The 21,905-nt window shown below is 42.2% G+C and overlaps 1 protein-coding gene across 1 annotated transcript in view; it reads right to left on the bottom strand.

The window, feature by feature from the left end:
• ky (kyphoscoliosis peptidase) overlaps positions 1-10,785 on the bottom strand; it is a 29,414-nt gene extending 18,629 nt beyond the window's left edge. The window contains exon 1 of the mRNA XM_028801453.2: positions 10,689-10,785. The gene's annotated coding sequence lies outside the window, so the exon portion shown is untranslated. The remainder of the gene's footprint in view (positions 1-10,688) is intronic.
• Between the last annotated feature and the right edge of the window lie 11,120 nt (positions 10,786-21,905).

Below are 21,905 nucleotides of genomic sequence, written 5' to 3'. Positions count from 1 at the left end.
TAGACTGGAAAAGTGAGGTTAGAAAATAGAAATGCATGCAAAGATCCTGACCGGGATTGTTCATCCATTATCAAACCAATTGAAACCAGAGCTGATTCTGGGAACATTAGTTGCAAGCCCTGGTGGCGTGTTATTCTATTTCAAGGTATATTCACAGACACACACTTACAGTAACCCATTGTCATGCATAAGTGTCGGAGGATCTCATCATGGTCTCAATCAAGGTATGTGTTAACCCACTGGCGCGAGAGGGGGTGTTGTCAGTAACTTTCTCTCCTCTCTCTCTCTCCCCACAGCTCAGAGAATCCACCCAGTGAGGGTATGTAGCCACCCCCCCTCTTCTGGTTTGTGTGATATAAGAAGCCCAGCTGGAGGAGGTGACCTTTGCAATCAGAGTGACCCGTCGGACGAAGCTCGAATAAATAACCCTCAATTTGGTAAAGAGGCTATGAATACTTTTGTTGTTTTGACCAGGAAGCTGTTCTACTGACACTTGGAGGTGGGTTTTTTATTGGACTGTGTTTCGTCTTGGTAGAGTTCTATATTAATGTACTTTCCCTCTTGTATTAATAATGTGTAGCCTTTGTCAGAATGCCTCAAATCCCATAAACTTACCACTGTTTGTAAGGTATTGTACTTTATAAGTTCTCCCCACAGTTACAGCTTAAAATATGTATGACTAGACAAAGAGCCCGTTTCGACAACGTAAGATGAAATGAGCACGAGTGGAATAGTAAGTAATAAGTATAAACACCACAAACCTGATATAGGTGGATTGAATGAATGCGTAATTAGGCCTGGAGCTGTAGTCGAAATCGCCTTTCAGGCCTCTAGAGCTTTAATTGAAGTCGCCTTTCTCTTTGAATTTTTGTGGCCGTAAATCCGCCGCCTGTCGCGATGTTGGTCGAAGTCGCCTTTCTCTTTGCATTTTCACAGCCGTAAATCCGCCACCTGCCGCGATGTTGGTCGAAGTCGCCTTTCTTTTTGAATTTTTGCAGCCGTAAATCCGCCGCCTGCCGCGATGTCGGTCTCGTAAGGTTTTTCGGGCAGCTGCACAGAAGGCGACTGCGCATTCGGCTTCGGACGGACCCTGCCGCGATGTTGGTCGAAGTCGCCTTTCTCTTTGAATTTTCCCGGCCGTAAATCCGCCGCCTGCCGCGATGTTGGTCAAAGTCGCCTTTCTCTTTGAATTTTCCCGGCCGTAAATCCGCCGCCTGCTGCGATGTCGGTCTCGTAAGGTTTTTCGGGCAGCTGCGCAGAAGGCAATTGCGCATTCGGCTTTGGACGGACGTGAGTGAGTGAGTGAGGAGACTGGCAAATTATATATAAGATTGATAATATTCATAAAATAATAACAATAAGCAAAGTACATTTGAATGTTGGCAACCATACAACCTGATAAATGCTGATGTGTAATTTCAGGTGGCACACAGACTTGTTAGTGACTCAGAATGTCTCTAGTTAAGGCATTGTTTTTAGTCAGCTTTCTTCAGAACAGGCCACATGCCTGTCTCAATATGGCTGCTGAGTTGAGCTTCTCAGTGTGGTCTTCTTTTTAGTTCTTGGTGTGTGAGATGCTCCTTTATCATGAGAGGTGAGAGTGAGGGGTAAAGCAATCAAATGTACACATTCTTTGTCTAAATCCTCACACCAATAGGGCGTCGTGCTACAGAATGGCCTCTGATTCAAACCAATCCCAAACAGCCGTACTTCAGACCAGTGGGGGCACACAATACCTTTCACACCTGTAACCCCCCAAAACCATTTGTTGAACTGATGCTTGCCAGTTAGGTAGTTTGGCTTTCCTGAAGGGTCTGTTCGAGAGAGTCCTGCAGAGAATCACTTGCCAAACTGGTTTTAGGCCCTTCCCCTGACTCTGGCATAAAATTACAAAATCTCAGTCCTAAAAGGGGCGAGAAGGGGGTGCTTAGCCCAATATCAAACCACAGCAGTTTGTATCAATGATATAACACTAATATTAATTTGCTTTGTCTAAGTTACAAATAAAGACAAACAAAATATTTATCAACTTATATACAAATTTTCACACTATAACAGACTGCTTTTGGTTAAACAGGATGACGCGGTTGGTGTCCCAACGTTTCATTCTCTCCACGACCTGTCATTTCTTCACCCGGCCACACCATAAAGGACCAGTTTAGATTGATAAGTTAATATAGATGTCTTTGAAGGTGGAAGGAAAATCAAAGTATATGGAGAAAAGCCCATAGAAACACGTGGAGAGAACATGCAAGCCAGGGATGTTCACAAAGGGGTGCCTACAGTGGCTCAAATTCCTGCCCCATTATCCTCATTTGCCCAAGTGCCCTTTTCTCCGATTATGATATGGTATAACCGATCATTTCCAATCATAAGTGCACACCTCTTTTTGTTTGTAAGAAACTGAGAAGAAAAACAGCAATACGCAACATGTCTTGTTAAAGCTAGCTTGGTAAGCTACTGTTTACCATCCCAGATGGTAAAGTAAAATATGGTCTAAGATAATAATCCTATTTGTTCCACAAAAAAATGTATAAGAAATATTTGTGTGCTGGTCATTGTGGTTTATGTAATCATGTGGGAAGTGGCTGTAATGTCTGTGCACAAGCTGCTGATATTTACTTTGTTCATCATGCCAGCTTCTTTAGTTGGCTCCTTACAGTTGTCAACAGAATCCCAATTTCAAAAAGTATTAGAGATTGTGGTGGATGGCTGGCACCTTTCCCTGGTCAGGATGCCTTTGGAGTGGAAGGACCAGGGGAGAGAGCGTGCACAGCGCACTATTTCCCCCCAGATCATTAGATGGCAGACCCCCTGGGTTGCAGTGGTGCCTTGGATTCCCAGAGGGCACCGTGGAACATGGAGTTCTGTAACTCAGCCCTGTTGGGCTTAGGAGGAGCTGCAGGGATTGGGGAGCCCAACTTTCAAAGGCTTCCACCTCACCCGCAAGTGCTTCCAGACCACGTTAACGGGCCACCGGAAGTACTCCTGGGTGCAGCATAAAAAAAGCCCGCTGCCTTCATTCCAGGAGCCAGAATCAGTAGGAAGAGGGATGAAGCTTGCTGGAGGAAGAGTGGAGGCAAAGAGAGAGAGAGAAGAAGAAGAAAGTGACAAAGTTCTCTTTATTTGTACTTATTACTGTGCTTGTGTAGGAAATAATTTGGGAAGAGTTTCCCACAGCCAAGTACAAAACCTATGTGGGTTACTGGACTTGTGTCTGCCTCTGTTTGTGTCAGGTTGGGAAGCTGAAGCAGGGAGTGTAGGCCCGATGCTCGGGGGCTGAAGAGGGCCACTCCGGCTGAGCATTTTTATGGAGTATCTGGAGTGACCCGATGCCACACAAGTCCTGGGAGAGGCAGCGGGAGACAAAAGGAGAAATATGAGATTCGGAGTGAGCGCACTGCGGAGATCCCATTGGACAGCAGGGACCCGAGCCTGAGAAAGAAAGGTTGGATTATTTATCCAAGACTTGCAGTACTATTTATTTGGAACACTGTTTTTCAGAATAATTAAAGCACTAAGCACTTTTACACCTACCCCTTGACTGGATGTGTGTGTCCTCATTTGCCTGCCTCAACTTGCTTATGACTATCATCAGTTTCGGGTTGAAGGGGCTCCTTGAATGGAATAAGGAGCATGGAGCCAACCCAGAGCATCACAAGGGAGAACACCCATCTAGTTATCAAAAAAGGGCAACAAAGAATCTTCATAATTTTAAGATTTATTTAATAAAAATTCTGCTTAATTATCATAGCTCCCAAAGGGAACAAAAGACAAAAGGAGTTGTAAAAGAATGTCCCAAAACACAAATCCAAAGAACAGTAGAAAAACAGATGCTTCAGAAGAGCAGCACAAGTTAACCCATCAAGGGCATTGTATCGAGGACAAATGGGTTTGGAGAGGTGGCCCCCACTACTTAGCCTGTGTCAATGGAAGCGCCTCCTGTAGCTGCTGTTTATGAAAGGTTATTTTATTCACCAATTCTAAGACGGAAATTCAAAGAACTCGTCGTGTTTTTGTCTGCAGAGCTACTTGGCTAGCAATATAATCTTGGTGGTCTGCCGCTTGGCTTGGCTGGCAGGGCCTGATGGGTCCAGAAAACCACTTTAGTTTGGATAGATTTTTCACATACAACTTTGAGTTTGGACCAGTTTTTGAACTGTTTTGTACTAAATGAAAAATAATTTTGATTATTTATGCTTTTAGTTTATTTTTATTAGAAAAAATTGATAACTCAGTTTGCCTGTTTTTTTCCTTTGTTCTGTCTCTTTTAGCTACGCTCAATGTATGTGTCCCAGAAACAGGCTTTCTGTCATAAAAATGTCTTCTTTTTCTAGCAGTTAAGTCTAAGGCACAACTGAAAATGTTGATATTCTGTTCATAAATCAGTAGCAGAGGATTCAAGATCCACAATTCACACTTTTTGATGGAAAAAAAAAATCTTGGATTTGATGTGCTATTATGTGAACTCTTGCTCTTAAGATGGAAAGAGATTGTATTTGGTACTAAATACTGTATAATTAGATAATCTTTAATTTTCTTTTGCCTTCATGGCTATATCAGGAAAAACGTTTTTCATTAATAGAAGGGTTATAATATGTTGTCTGATACTCAAAGTAATCGACAATTGTCAAAAAACATTTTTGCCGAGGACAATACTGTTATAGTGCCCCTATATATATATATATATATATAATAGCTGACTTGCTGACCAACCACAAGCGTTACCTGGTAGGTAACCACCCATACAATCAGATTGTGATATACTGTATATTGTGGCCTATAGGGAACACACCAGCTCCTCAAACCAGACACGGACACAAGTTCTTCTCGATAGTTTCCAGCCCGTACAGACAACACAGTACAAAAGCACAATAATAGAGTAAGCCTTTTTCTTCTTCTTCTCTATTTTTCTGTCTGTCTCTGTCCATCCACCTCTACTGCTCCTCCCGACTCTGGCTCTTGGGGAAGTGGCAGTGGGCTCCTTTTATCCTGCACTTGGGAGTACCTCTGGTGGCCCATTAGCACTTCTGGGTGAGGAGGTAGCCTGACAATGTAGGGTCCTGCAGTCCCCGCAGCACCCCCTGGTGGCACCCATGGAACCCAAAACAGTGCTGTGCCAAATTCCAACTCCCATGAGACCCTATGGGAATCTGAGGTACCGCTGTAACCCTTTGGGGGCTGCCATCTAGCACTCCAAGGAGGTAGTGCCCTGTCCATTCTGTCTCCCACAGTCCTTCCACTTTGGAAGCGTCCCAGTATCTGCCACACCAATTTCTACACTGTATATGTACAAGTGGTCACTTATTTTTGTCAGGTAAGGCAACGGGTCCTGCCTCAGAAAGTGTCTGGCAAAAAAGACTTTATACATCTCCGCACAGAGACCTACTTATTCTGTGATCAAAATCTCTAAACCTGAAACCCCACTTTAGCAGAACAACATTTCAGTTTAAAGCTGCCAGGCCATAACTGGAACACGGAAAACAACTTCCATATCCGAGATGAGGACTGTACTCACTCCTGTCTACAGGCCTGAAGATGGGGATTAGGTCTTCTTCCCTATTCTTACTTGTACTCTCTGCTCTTTCTTTCTGGTTTTCTTTTTGTATGTATTATTGTCATCCGTCTGAAGACGCGTCTATATACATTTCATTGTGTGATGTGCAGATGACACCTGACTGACGTCTATTGGCACTCAAAGCCACTGTTCCAAGATGGCTCCTCATCACTTGTAAGTTTTTGCTGCCTCTCTGAACCTCAACTTCTCTCCAACAGATTCTCCATGGCCCCCTTAACTTTAGAGCTAATTACTTCTTACATCCTGAGTCTAATTCTCTGAATGTCATCGAAACTCAAGTAAGGGATTTTCAGGACACACTAAGCTGTAGATGTTGCAATAATATTTCCACTGACTAAATCCTAAGCCCACAATTCATCTAATTCTCTTATTCTTACTACTCTATAGAGTATTCAGTTCAATTGCCTCCATTTCCATTATCGGGGGGGTTGATTCATACGTTATAACCAGTGCTGCTGCAACAGGCAAACGGGCCTGATGGACCGAATGGTCTCCTCTCATTTGTCAAATTTCTTATGTGACTCTGAAGTGTATGAGCAGGTGAGAAGATGGATTACCGTACATACTCGCATTTAAGTTCTCCTGCAGATAAGTCAGGGCTTGATTTTACAGTATCATTTCCGGTATTTTATAATGTCAGTCCTATAAGTCGAATGCAGAAAACTCACACTATTGATCCAAGAGTTTCCGATATGCTAGCACCCACCTGAGAGAGTAACCACGGAGCACACTGCCTTTATTTTCCTATGTATTGTGCCTACGTGACCACACAGTAATACCCAAACTAATCCCGAAGCAACGTTTGCACTGATTTGTGTTTTTTGTATCTCGCACTCTCATACACCTTTATCGTAAGAGCATCCCTCATCTACGATAGAGCGTTCAATCAGGAGAAAATATGAAGCTGGTTTTAAATGAAAAGTCGTTGCAGTGGCAAAAAAATTGGTAACTGCGCTGCTGCACCAGAATTTGATGTGTCTGATAAACTGGTGCAAGTTTGGAGGAGGCAAGAAGATGTAAAAAAAAAATCAAGTGTTGCATTTCTGAACGGGCGTTTAAGTCGGGGTCTGATTTTATGATTTTTCGGGTTTGAAGACCCGACTTCTACGCGAGTATATGCTGTATGCTATTTTAATATTGCTTCTAGTTATAAATAATTAAGTAGAGGTTTACTGTACTAATCTCACTTGTGGGGGGCTTAGTGGTGCAGTGTTTAGTGTTTCTGTCTTGCAGCTCCAGAGTGCTGGGTTTTGTTCACTGCCTCTTTAGGGTCTGCATGTTCTTTCTGTGTCAATGTGCATTCATTTGTTCTAAATATGGCGACACTAGCTTATAGCTCCCAGTTACTTGGGTAAAGAAGTGGGCTCAGAAAATGGATGGACAGATACCACCTTATAGGGCATTGGTAGCAGAAGGAGAAAGGAGATCATGGCTTCACGGGCCTGCGTGGTTGAGTAGTGGAGAGACCGCTATATACTGTAAATGTAAAGATATATTATTATTATTATTATTATTACATGGACCAAAGGACAGACTTGGATCTGATGAGGTAAAACCAAAACTGAAAAATGTCACGCGTTGTGACTCACATTTACAAGCATGGAAAAGGTCAACAGTGACAACGTTTGCATAATCTGAAGTTTCCCAATTGAAATTAATAATTTCACTGCTGATGTGCAGAACTCTCATTTATGGGCAGGTGTTACCAGAACTAGAACATGTTCAAGTTAAAGTTTGTGATGGTTAACTGAATTTATTGTGGTGGCATCGAGCACCATGTAGGAACCAAAGTCTGCATTTGTAGGACTTACTCACAGAAGGCCAATTTCAAGAGCTCAGGTAGGAAAAGTGGAGACACGGCTGCTGTGCTGAGATCTGAAGCTATAAGAGAGACTCACTAACCATGGTGCCACCTCAGACTGGAATCCTGAGAAGGAAATTCACTTTAACATTTCTTTTTTAGAGCTACTCACTGTAAATTAGGACAAATGGGTTTGGAGAGGTGGTCTCCACTACTTAGCCTGAGTCAATGGAAGCGACTCCTGTAGCTGCTGTTTCCTGATATAAACAAGCATAGAAACCCCCATGTGAAAACCTGGCACTGCCCAGACTAGAATCTGGAAAGGCTGGCCTTCTGGTAACACTCGGAGTTGCACTTTCACACGTCCCAGCTGACATGGCAGAAGTACAGACACAGACGAGTACGGCAGACTACTAACTGGACTGTAATCTCGACACGGCTAACATCTGACGCCCTCTGGCCAGGGCTGGCAACCCTCCAGGTTTGTCTACATTGATTATACTGTAAAAATGGGGGCGGCAGTCCAGGAAACTTATCTTAAGTTAAAGCAAAGCAGTCGTAAAAATAAATATGGACTCTAACAATACTCAAATTGCCATGAAAAGATGGAAAAAAATAAGCACACATGCTCAGTAATGAATCGGCACCTTGATTGGAGCTGCTGTTTGTTGTGCTGCCATGACGGGCACCAGAACTCTGTGACCCGATATTTAAGAGACTTTGGGAAAAAAATTGATTGACTTAAATCTGACATGATAGATAAATGTGAAAGGCACTATATGATAGATAGATAGATGTGAAAGGCACTATACAATAGATGTGAAATACACTATATGATTGATTGATAGATAAATGTGAAAGGCACTATATGATAGATAGATAAATGTGAAAGGCACTATATGATAGATAGATAAATGTGAAAGGCACTATACAATAGATGTGAAATACACTATATCATTGATTGATAGATAAATGTGAAAGGCACTATATGATAGATAGATAAATGTGAAAGGCACTATATGATAGATAGATAGATAGACAGATAGATGTGAAAGGCACTATATGATTGATTGATAGATAGATGTGAAAGGCACTATATGATAGATAGATAAATGTGAAAGGCATTATACGATAGATAGATAAACAGATAGATGTGAAAGGCACTATATGATAGATAGATAGATAGATAGATGTGAAAGGCACTATATGATAGATAGATAGATAGATGTGAAAGGCACTATATGATTGATTGATAGATAGATGTGAAAGGCACTATATGATTGATTGATAGATAGATAGATGTGAAAGGCACTATATAATAGATAGATAAATGTGAAAGGCACTATACAATAGATGTGAAATACACTATATGATTGATTGATAGATAAATGTGAAAGGCATTATATGATAGATAGATAAATGTGAAAGGCACTATACGATAGATAGATAAACAGATAGATGTGAAAGGCACTATATGATAGATAGATAGATAGATGTGAAAGGCACTATATGATTGATTGATAGATAGATAGATGTGAAAGGCACTATATGATAGATAGATAAATGTGAAAGGCATTATACGATAGATAGATAAACAGATAGATGTGAAAGGCACTATACGATTGATTGATAGATAGATAAATAGATATGAGAGGCACTATATGATAGATAGATGTGAATGGCACTATATGACAGATAGATAGATAGACAGATAGATGTGAATGACACTATATGATAGATAGATAAATGTGAAAGGCACTATATGATAGATAGATAGATGTGAAAGACACTATATGATAGATAGATAAATGTGAAAGGCACTATATGATAGATAGATAGATGTGAATGGCACTATTAAGACAGACAGACAGTCATATACTTTTGTGTTACACTTTTAAATATCATTTTACCTCTTATTGCTATCTAGCTAATGACATAGTACATCATTTACACTGAGGCTGATTTTCGTTGTTTCCACCCCAATTTCTGAACCTTGTTTTTCCAAACTGGGATGTCGGAGACAATCCAGTGCTCATGCCAGCAGTGCACGGGATGCTCGTCCATTGCTAGGAACACATTTGCACTCCCACACTCGCACCGTGAATGTCTGTTAATACCATTTAATCTTAAAACACGTAATGCTACAGGAAATCAGAACACCCGCAGTAAACAAACAAAGAGAGAATTTCCCATGCAGAGTTAAGCACTGTGCCACTATGCTGCCCATCCATTACAATCACCTAAGCAGGTGCGACTGTGCCACGCTGAACTCTGTTTCTTGACATTTTTGCAGAGTCTTTAATTATGTGTGGGATGGAGTCTCTTTGTGTATTCTAACCTGAATGGGGTGTGGAGGCAGGATTTTTGCTAAATGTGTATACGCTAATTATATTTATTTTTTCCAAAGAGAGACTTCCAAAGTAAAGTTGCATTTCAGTTTTCTAAACTCTTCTTTTCCTTACAAGCATGGACCCGGTGCTAACACATGTAGACGACAGTCTTCAGACCAGCACTCCTCTCCACTGTCTGATACGTCCAACTGTAGTGCAGTGCCTTCACCTTTGTGTTTTCATAGCTCCAAGCATCGACATTCACGCGCAATACAAGAAGCGAGGGGACTCTGAGTCCATACAACCTCACCAGTGTGATTTTCCTGAACTTTGGCTCAGACAAACCAGAATCGGGTGGCGTCCTTCACTTATATTGACTTTGCTCACAGACCAAAACAATCCTCTAAATTCTCCAGCCTCCTGGTCAGCTCATGCTCCAATTTTCAAACAGCACACCCACTCACACATGAACTGCCCGAGAGGTGGACCAGACCCCTAGACACAAGATACGTAATTTCTTTTTTGCCCATTTCCCCTTATTTATTGACTAAACAGGCAAGCCAGTTAACTCTCTAGTGTAGCATAAAAACAAACCATTGCAGTCTTCTGGTTCAATTGCCCCTTGCTATGTCCTGCCCCCAGAAAAGACCACAATTTGTGATGTCTTAAGATATGCAAACAACATCAAAATTACAGGCAGATCCTCCTCTTGGTGACCTTAGGGTCCCAGACTCCGTCATCTGGACTGGTCATGAATGTGGAGCTGTCTGCCATGTTTTTTTGCTCCCAGCTGACACAAACACACACACACACACACACACACATAAGTTCTGATATCTGTATAAATGGCAGGCAGAGAGCTGCTTGCATGTGAACTCAATCTCAAAAGATGTCCCCAGACTCCTTGCTTCAGATGTGCACAGGTTTAACATGCAGCCTTCTCACTTTCTCTGCATTTTTGCTGCTATGGGAGTCTTACCGTGTCCAAGTAGCCGGCTTTCTTATTCCTCTCTCTTCATCACTGATGAAGTGTGAGAGGAGTTCTAGACCAAGCTCCGTTTTATACACTGCTCAGGGACCTGGGATTTACTCAGTCATAACACAGAGGGGATGACAGGCCTAAAAATACTACAAAGCAGCTGATAAGAGGCCAGAAAGCAACTTTCCACTCCCGTGAGGGACAGCGTGTCAAAGCCGGGGCTACTGGAGCGAGAGGGGCATTGCCGTGCCAAGGTCAGAGAGGTGTGAGAATGCAGCATGTATCCCCCCAGGACCAGCGTTCCCTGCCAAGCCTGTTGCAGCACGAAGGGTTGACTGAACTCTGCCTGTGCAGTGAGGGTCTGTCTTGTTCGAGCTGAACAGAGCGCCTCACCACAGGTCTTAGGTGAAGGCAACGATGCTTCTAAGTTAAATCATCTTGAAGTATATAAATAGTGCAACGCAGGAGAAACGTGAATGGCAGTTTCAAGAAGAAGGAAAAAAAACAAATCTTTATTGCTAACTGCCTTTGAGCTAAGTGAGCAGAAAGATCCAGCTGTCAGAACTACGGCCCCAGTGTTTTGAAGGATGCTCGTGTTTCTGGAGCTTGGGGTCGTTTTTAACACGTCGCACCTCGTGTGTCTTGTCTTTCTTTTGTGTAATGGAATACTGCTCTTCAAAACTTACAACATGGTGACAGCAGGGTTATTAACAAATAAAGAGAGTCCTATAGCTCTGTGGGTTTTAAAGTAAATGTATCGACAACTCGATATTGTGCGTTTTGTTTTTTTATCAGATACATTCAAGTTTTTCCCTCGTCGCCAATAATCTGCATTCTACCTAAAATGCTCCTGTACCTTCTAAAGAGGCTCTGAGGGAGCAAAACTTTCTTATGCCAGGAATGATCTGAGGCGCCACCCTTACCTGCTTAGCATCCTGCTCTGTGGCATAGCGGTGCTTATGATGTAGCAGTCATATGATGGAGGAGCTGGGGACGTAAAAGCGATTGTGGGTTTGGCATTCAAAGACATGAAAACTGCTGCAAAGTGAAGTTAAAGATGTCTGCAGAGCAGTGTCAAGACATGAGTCAAGAAATTTGTTCATTTAAAGGCAAAGAGTAGATTTATTCATATCATCAAGTGGTACGTCTAGTAAACAACATTAAGATTCCACATCGTCCCAGATTTGTGTATGATTTGTAAGTGAAATCTTAGGTTTCTTGAATCAATGTATATGGATCCATACTTCCATCAAACCATCCATTCTTTTCCTACACCCACTTTATCCTGGGCAGGGTGTCACACATGTTTGCATGCGAGACAGTTTATGGGCTTGAATACTTGTGTTTTCCTGTCGGAAAAGGAGCTGGCGCTGTCCTCTAACCCTTTCTCCTTTACTCCTGCAGACCAGCAGAAGAATCCTCCTCATTTATTCTTTTGCGGTCCTCAGAAGTCATCTGCCATCACTTCCTGTTCTGCTGTTCAAGATCCTGCCTTACCCTGATGTCATTTCCGGTTCCCAGGATTCCACCCGTCAATTACATCACTTCCTGTCTGTGGTAGCTCTCTCTCTCTCTCTCTCATATATATATATATATATATATAATGTTGATTGCATAGTTTACTGTCAAATAATGCAAACAGTACGCGACACGTGTTTCACCCTCAGTTTGGGTTCATCAGGCGTACACACTCTACTGCTCCCCTCTCGGGGAATCGAACCTCAGAGATGAAGCCCCTTTACACTGCGCCACGGCATGTGTTTCATTTATTTGACAGCCTGTAGGTCTGGAGTAATTACATTCATTACATTCGTAGTCTGAGTCCCGACCTAAATTGTGTGGGTGGTTACCTACCAGGTAACGCATGTGGTTGGTCTGCCATTCGGCAAACATCCGCCACGGTGCCCTCTTTCAGTTGCGAGAAGCAGATCATGGAATGTTACATAGTTTACTGTCAAATAATGCAAGGTTCGATTCCCCGAGAGGGGAGCAGTAGAGTGTGTACGCTTGATGAGCCCAAATGAGGGCGAAACACGTGTCGCATACTAATTGCATTATTTGACAGTAAACTATGCAACATTCCATGATCTGCTTCTCGCAACTGAAAGAGGGCACCGTGGTGGATGTTTGCCAAATGGCAGACCAACCACAAGCGTTACCTGGTAGGTAACCACCCACACAATTCAGGTCGTCGAGACTCAGACTACGAATGTAATGAATATATATATATATATATATGCAGCTGGAGATCCACAAAGGGAGAAAATGAATCATGTATCATGAAGTAATTTTTATTCCTGAGCTTTCAGCCCCTACCAGGGGCCTTCATTGGAGGATAATGCTTAGACTTACAAGAATCAAAGGCAATATATAGCAAAAGTTACGTGGGGGGGGGGGGCATTGGTTGTAAAGTCTTGTTTATTATGAATATGTTCTTCTTAAGTTTGCATATGCTGGATTTATGTCCAAGTGTCTGTTGACGGCGTTCTCATTTGATAGCCAAGATTCAGCCAGCTCTCTGGCACTTTTAGTACTGGCCTTAAATCTTACTCGTACGTTGTCCCAGTCGAATGTATGTCCTGTTGATTTAGTATGCGTGTAGATCAGTAATTGTGAGTCCTTCCTTCCGACGCCTTTGCGATTTCTTTTCGAAGTTTATCCTATGTATATGCATTAAACAGGACTGTGCGCAGATTGTTGGTGGGTTTGTGTGCTATTCTGACGCCTGACTTGGCCAGGATGCGCGCTGCACCTTCAGACACCTTGTGGTGATAAGGGAGTGAGTGCCAGGTGGGGTGGGGATTCTGATTCAAGTCGATTGTTTGCTGAGTTTTTTGGCATCTTCTGTGTAAGCTCCGATTAATGAATGTTTTTGAGTATCCGTTTGAAGTGAAAAGACAGAAGAGAAAGCTCAGGAATAAAAACTACTTTATGATACGTGATTCATTTTCTCTCTTTGTGGATCTCCAGCTGCAAATATATATAATGTAGCAGACCTCTCAGTGCATCGCTCTGTGTTTTGTACCTGCATTTTGTTCTTAATTTGTGTAAAATTGTTTCTTTTTGTTTTCTTTTACTAGTTTGCAAGTAGTTATTTCTATAAAATGCTTTAAAACATTTGCGAAAGTTTCTTACTTTTGATCGTTATTGCCTTTGAAATCCAACGGTACACTAACCGGCGCTGTTCATTTACAGCCGGGATGCGCTGCTATCTATGAGACCAGCTACCAGTTACTCCCCGTGTATTACTAATATACCAGATGAATTAAAATCTATGAAACCCAGAAAGAGAGGAAAAAGAGGTGGACTACGAGTACGTCTGAGACTGAGAAGTTTTAAAACACCTTTGCCAACCATCATCATAAGCAACATACACTCCTTACGAAATAAACTGGACAAGATGAGATTATCTGCGCGATACCTCCACGAGTACCGTGAAAGTTGTCTGATGTGCTTTATGGAGACCTGGTTTAAGAATGCAGACTCGGATACAGCAGTCGAAGTAGATGGATTTGTTTGTATACGGCAAGACAGAAATCCAGCTTCTGGTAAGCAGACGGGTGGTGGGGTCTGCCTTTACATTAACAAAAGGTGGTGCAGGAATATCACTGAAAAAGACAGCATCTGCATGCCGAATATTGAACTACTCACCGCCGGACTTCGCCCATACTATCTACCACAGGAGTTTAGCCAATTATTTGTGACAGTCGTTTACATTCCACCACATGCTGATGTGGAAGCTGCAGCTGAATCGATTCTTGAAACTGCTCATAAACTAGAAAACAAATCACCTGGTTCTTTCAAACTTGTGATGGGTGATTTTAATTTATGCAATCTGGAGTCAGTATTACCATATTACCATCAGTATATGAATATTAACACTAGAGGGGAAAAAACTGGACAAGTGCTATGGAAACATCCCTGGTGCCTACATATCACATCACAGAGCAGCCCTGGGTGCGTCTGACCAAGACGTTATTCATCTACTACCGAAGTACAAACAGAAACTGAAACAAGAAAAACCAGCCATACGAACAACACAAAACTGGTGCAAGGACAGTGTAGAGGAACTGCAGGAATGCTTCTCCAGTACAAATTGGGATGTGCTGATATCCTCACAGTCACTGAATGAGGCCACCTACACTGTCAGCGAATATATTCAATTCTGTGAGTCTATGATCATTAAGGAAAAAACTGTCAAGGTGTACCCAAACAGTAAGCCATGGATCACTAAAGAGGCTAAAGCACTACTATTGGAAGAGCAACATGCACATCAAGAAAATAAGATAGAAGATAAGCAAATTTTACAGCAAAGGATTAACAGGTTAATTAAACAAAATAAAAAGATGTATGGGGGAAATAAATGAAGAGGTGGTTTAATGATAACAATCCAAAGCAGGTCTGGAAGGGACTAAAAACAATTACAGGACTGGGCTCTAAAAAGAATGCGAATTTTCCAGCTGACAAAGACCACAAGCTTTTAGCAGATGAACTGAATAACTTTTTTGCCAGATTTGAAACAAGTGATTTCAGCACCGAAAACACAGAAATAAAGGAGATGCTTTATAAAAACACCAGGAATTCTGCTGTGATGGGGTTCAGTTTAACTGAAGTGGAGAAAGGCTTGCGGCAGGCCAAAAACAAACAGTGCAGTGGGACCAGATGGCATATCAGGTCAGCTCTTAAAGTCTTGCTCTAAGCTGCTCTCTCCAGTTTTTCATTTGCTTTTTAACTGGTCCCTGACCTGTGATATTGTACCTGATCTGTGGAAACAATCAATCATTACCCCTGTAGCTAAGGTTTCTATGCCAAGCTGTTTAAATGACTACAGACCAGTGGCACTTACATCTATTCCAATGAAATGCTTTGAATATTTGGTGAAAAACATTTTAATGACAGAGACAAAGTATTTTCAAGACAACAATCAATTTGCTTATTGTGCAAACAGAAGTGTGGAAGATGCTCTGCTTGTTATCTTACATCAAATCTACACCTTTCTTTATCAGCCTGGTTCATATGTCAGAGCACTATTTTTGGATTTTTCTTCAGCGTTCAATACCATACAGCCTAATATACTGATTGGGTAATTGCACAGTATGAATGTAAACCCATTTATTACACTATGGATTCAGAACTTTCTTTTAAATCGCTCACAGACAGTTAAAGTACAGGACACTTTTTCAATAGTCATTCATTCATCCCAGCGACTGGGGATTCCCAAAGCAGTGTGTTTCTTCGTGCCGGTCCCAAGCCCATGATAAATGGGGAGGGTTACGTCAGGAAGGATCTCTGGTGTAAAATTTTGCCAAATCAATATGCGGACAACAATACAAATTTCCATACTGGATCAGTCGAGCCCCGGGTTAACAACGACCGCCACTAGTACTGTTAGCCAACAGGGTGCTGGCGGAAATTGGGCTACTGTTGGCCGAAGAAGAGGGGGGAAGATGTATCCAGAGGCAGGAGGAGAGGAGTTGGCAGTATGACTGGTAAGGGGAGAGAGCTAGCAGATATGACGGAGAGAAGGAAGGTTGATATATTGTGCGTGCAAGAGACTAAATTGAAGGGGAGTAAGGTCAGGTGGATTGAAGGTGGATTCAAGGTGGATTCAAATTGTTCTATCATGGTGTGGATGGGAGGGGAAATGGGGTAGGAGTTATTCTGAAGGAAGAGTATGTCAAGAGTGTTTTGGGGGTGAAAAGAGTGTCAGGCAGAGTAATGATTATGAGGCTGGAAATTGGAGGTGTGATGATGAATGTTGTTAGTGCATATGCACCACAAGTTGAGGTGTGCAATGGGTGAGAAAGAAGATTTTTGGAGTGAGTTGAATGAAATGATGAACAGTATACCCAAGGGACAGAAAGTGGTGATTGGAGTGGATTTCAATGGACATGTTGGTGAAGGGAACAGTGGAGACGAGAAGGTGATGGGTAGGTATGGTGTCAAGGAGAGGAATGAAGAATGTCAGAGGATAGTGGATTTTGCCAAAAGGATGGACATGGCTGTGGTGAATACGTATTTTAAGAAGAGGGAGGAACATAGGGTTACGTACAAGAGTGGAGGAAGATGCACACAGGTAGATGCACAGAAAGGCACTGGGTGGCAATGAAGAGTTACCAAACAGATGGGAAAATACAGCAGATGTAGCAAGGGTGACAGCAAGAAGGGTGCTTGGCGTGACATCTGGAAAGAGGTTGCCACAGCGGATCATCTTCTTCCATATCTTCCCGTCCTCTACATCTTGCTTTGTCACACCCATCACCTGCATGTCCTCTCTCACCACATCCATAAAACTTCGCTTAGGCCTTCCTCTTTTTCTCTTGTCTGACAGCTCTATCCTTAGCATCCTTCTCCCAATATACTCAGCATCTTTCCTCTGCACATGTCCAAACCAAAATAGTCTGACAAACCAAAACTCAAAAAAGCTCCAGAACATTACGAAGTATGCAGCTAAAGTTATTGGGGCTGATGTAGATGATTTGAATAGTGTGTGTCAGAGGGCAATGCTAAAGAAACTGGAAATCATCTCAAATGATGACAAACATCCATTACATGTAGAACTTAACTTCAGTAAATCAGGAAGGATAGTCGCTTTGAAAACCCACACAAATTGCTCCAGAAATTCCTTTATTCCTTGTGCCATTCGACTTTTCAATAAGAAATATCGGAGATAATGATTAAGGTTTTGATATAATATAATATTTGATAAGGTTTTTACTACAATTACAACAGCGCAGGTGAGCAGAAAGCTGAGGAGACTTCGTGCCAGCAAAGCAGCGGGTCAAGATGGAGTATCGCCACGACTGCTGAAGGTCTGTGCATCAGAGCTGGGGGGTCCTCTACAGCGCATCTTCAACCTGAGCCTGGAACAGGGGAGAGTCCCGAGGCTTTGGAAAACATCTTGCATCACCCCAGTCCCAAAGGTATCATGTCCTAGTGAGCTGAATGACTTCCGGCCTGTTGCTCTGACATCACATGTGATGAAGACCATGGAGAGGCTGCTGCTTCACCACCTGAGGCCACAGGTCCAACACGCCCTCGACCCTCTGCAGTTTGCATATCAGGAGAAGGTGGGAGTGGAGGATGCCATCATCTATATGCTACACCGATCCCTCTCTCACTTGGACAGAGGCAGTGGTGCTGTAAGAATTATGTTTCTAGACTTCTAGTGCCTTCAACACAATCCAACCTCTGCTCCTTAGGGACAAGCTGACAGAGATGGGAGTAGATTCATACCTGGTGGCATGGATCGTGGACTATCTTAAAGACAGACCTCAGTATGTGCATCTTGGGAACTGCAGGTCTGACATTGTGGTCAAGAGCACCGCAGGGGACTGTACTTTCTCTGGTCCTGTTCAGCCTATATACATCGGACTTCCAATACAACTCGGAGTCCTGCCACATGCAAAAGTTCACTGACGACACTGCTATCGTGGGCTGCATCAGGAGTGGGCAGGAGGAGGAGTATAGGAACCTAATCAATGACTTTGTTAAATGGTGCGACTAAAACCACCTACACCTGAACACCAGCAAAACCAAGGAGCTGGTGGTGGATTTTAGGAGGCCCAGACACCTCATGGACCCCGTGATCATCAGAGGTGACTGTGTGCAAATGGTGCAGACCTATAAATATCTGGGAGTGCATCTGGATGATAAATTAGACTGGACTGCCAATACTGATGCTCTGTGTAAGAAACGACGGAGCCGGTTATACTTCCTTAGAAGACTGGTGTCCTTCAACATCTGCAAAAAGATGCTGCAGATGTTCTATCAGACGGTTGTGGCGAGCGCCCTCTTCTACGCAGTGGTGTGCTGGGGAGGCAGCATTAAGAAGAAAGACGCCTCACGTCTGGACAAACTGGTGAGGAAGGCAGGCTCTATTGTAGGCATGGAGCTGGACAGTTTGACATCTGTGGCAGAGCGACGGGCGCTCAGCAGGCTCCTATCAATTATGGAGAATCCACTGCATCCACTAAACAGTGTCATCTCCAGACAGAGGAGCAGCTTCAGCGACAGACTGCTGTCACTGTCCTGCTCCACTGACAGACTGAGGAGATCGTTCCTCCTCCAAACTATGTGACTCTTCAATTCCACCTGGGGGGGTAAACGTTAACATCATACAAAGTTATTGTCTGTTTTTACCTGCATTGTTATCACTCTTTAATTTAATATTTCATTCATATTACTCTTTAATTTAATATTGTTTTTTTGTATCAGTATGCTGCTGCTGGAGTATGTGAATTTTCCCTTGGGATTAATAAAGTATCTATCTATCTATATATATTCTGTAAACTTTTTTTTTTTTGGTGTAAATATGCATTATATAACTGACTTACCTTAACCTTTCGTGTTTCTATTTGTCTGTTTTATTTTATTCTGTCTGTTATTAGATGCAACTGAGAAGGCAAATTTCATGTTTTCTTGTGTAAACATGACTAAATAAAGAAACCTTAACCAATATATTGTGAAGAAAGCAATTAAAAAAGAATAAGCTTTTGGGGTTTCCGCCCGGTATACTGCAACAATATCAATAATATCTCCACAGTAAAACAAATGGTCACAACGGACCAAGTAACAATCAAATGGGGGAACATTTATACAGGGGGACAGGAAATTGAACAGAAATGTTGAGATGGATGATGGGAGATAGACGTCATCATCTCGTAAGTGGAATGTAGACGGGACCCTGGAAGTATGGCGTCTTTTATTTACTTTGTGCTTTATTACGACGACGAGTCTTTGTTCTTCCTGATGAGATAAAAAGAGAAATGTTAGTGCGCCGCCGCTGTCTCTCGGCATAGTTTGTCGCGATGAATTCAGAGTCTTTAAACTGCTCCCCATGCGCTCGTGCATGACGATATATATAATATATATATATATATATAATATATACATACACACACACACACACACACACACACACACTAGGGTTCTTCTTGCCCACTTGCTTCGATCACCAACTCCTTTCCCCACCTTCCAGCACTATGCGCCGTTGTGATGAGGGGGGCTGAACACACCCCAAGGAGACGTGGTCGCTCCTCCAAGACCCCCTCTTTACCGGTGATACAATGGGGAACAGACAGAGTTTGTTTATTATTTCCTATTTGCTCGATCAGCTACTGGCTTGCTGCTGCTGGCTGCCATGCCGTGTGATCTGCATTTTGTGCAGCTCTTAGAACGTTTAAAGAGCCTGTACAGCAGCTGTCCTTTTGTCTCACTGCCCTGTCTCTCTTCTCCCCCAGACATCCTCAAACACTATGCAATCTCTTTTCGCTGTTCCGTTATTTCACCGAGTAATATTTTCCGTTTGTTTCCGCTAATGCGATCTTTACTCTCATTTTTTGAGACTTTCAAATTTTCCTACTTCCATTATCTCTAACCTGCTCTACATGTGTATTGCAGGACTTGTTTCCAAAGGGTGTAAGTATGAAGTGACTTGCCCGTCTCGTGGGACGTGAAAGTACCTCTGTCTGTCTTCAAACGATCACATCTCGTCGCAGTATCGTCACAAGATTTTTTTATAATAGATTTATATATAATCCAACATCTGCTTGTCTATCTGTTCATCTGTCTGCTTTTCATGAGACAGCTGTTTAACGGATTTAGATTGTGTTTTTTCCTATAATTTGTATGAACATTCCGGTTGATTTTATGACTTCTCTCATCATGCTAAGTATCATAGTTTGCTTGCAGGACCGATTTGTTCTCACTAATACGAGAGACGGACTGTGGGCTGAGGTTGAGGGGGAAATGTGATGTGCCAGCCTCCGTTCAAGTCGGTCTACCTCTCACGACATGTTGGAGGGTACCTTGCCTTCACTTAGTTAGCAATACCTGTTTCTTTATTGATTTTTAAAGTTTATCCTGTTTCACTACTATGTGGGCAGCAACGCGGGTGACAGCTAGTGCATATACCGTGTTTCCCCGAAAATAAGACCTACTCCGAAAATAAGCCCTAGTCAAGATTGTCAGCTGAAAGTAAGGTGACTAAGGCCAGGTTTGTACTTAACACGATGTGATGCGTGTGCCCGAAACATCCATTAAATTCCAAGGACACCTTGCCATAATATGTCTGAACAGGATGTTTAATGATTACATCCATCAATTCGGGGATGCACCGATTCCAACAACATTGTACATGAGTCAGAAACAAAATCTCTGAACGGGGCATCAGCTCATCACAAGGTGAACATAAGCACACACATACTGTACACTGGCGTCATTCACCTAATCCCCAAACCTTCATGTCTTTGGATTGAAAACTGAGCCCACTGTGTAAACACACCAGAAAAACATGCAAACTCCAGGCAGGGATCACACGGGACGTGACTCTCTGTAAGACAGCAGCGCTCTGCCACCGTGCCACCCCATATGTGTAACTATTAACAGTATTCATTATTTAAACAAAGTTAACGATTTATCTGTAAATGTAATATACATATTTTAATACATTTCATCATGAAAGTGATATCAAGTATAAATCTAAGAATTTTAAATGTGCAGAGAGTTGGAATGTCATAAATGTAATGTGCTTTATGTGGTGATCTATTTCTGCTTGCCACTGCTGTCAAGTCAGGAGGAAGCCCCAGTGATTAACAACTTGTTCGGTTTTAAGATGATGTTTACGACAGTCTACTTTTAATGATAAAGTAAACTATGAGGTTAAAGTGGACATTTCAAGTTTAAAGCCAAAATTTCCACTTTAATCACAAAATAGACTTTTCATTATGTCCTTATTTTTTTTCTCTGTGGCTCAAATGCACGGACGTACATTATGATGGTATTGTAAAGGTACAAAAAAAAAAAAATAAGACGGCACAGAAGATGGTATGTGAGACTTCTAAAATGTATCGTGTCGTTACTTTGGGAAATATGTGACACTTGAATATAAAAGCACTAAGAATGCATTTGTATGTCGGCATTTTGCTTCACCACATCAAACCATTCATCAAACATCGAAGCAGGTACATCGATCTGCAAAGCGGCAGGAGTGGCAAAAAATTCAGGCTGGAATTCAGAGTTTGAATGTGGAGAGTTATGATGATATTCCAGAAGAAGATGACATGACTGTATTTGGATAAATGTATATTGTTATGCATGAATAAATATAAGACATCCCCTGAAAATAAGCCTTAGTGCATCTTTTGGAACAAAACTTAATATAAGACCCGATCTTATTTTCAGGGAAACACGGTATATATATATATATATCAGTTC

This window comes from Erpetoichthys calabaricus, chromosome 5 (genome assembly GCF_900747795.2).
Source record: "Erpetoichthys calabaricus chromosome 5, fErpCal1.3, whole genome shotgun sequence".
Classification (NCBI taxonomy): domain Eukaryota; kingdom Metazoa; phylum Chordata; class Cladistia; order Polypteriformes; family Polypteridae; genus Erpetoichthys; species Erpetoichthys calabaricus.
The sequence above is the reverse complement of the archived record's forward strand: the minus strand, read 5'-3'. Positions and strand labels throughout refer to the sequence as shown.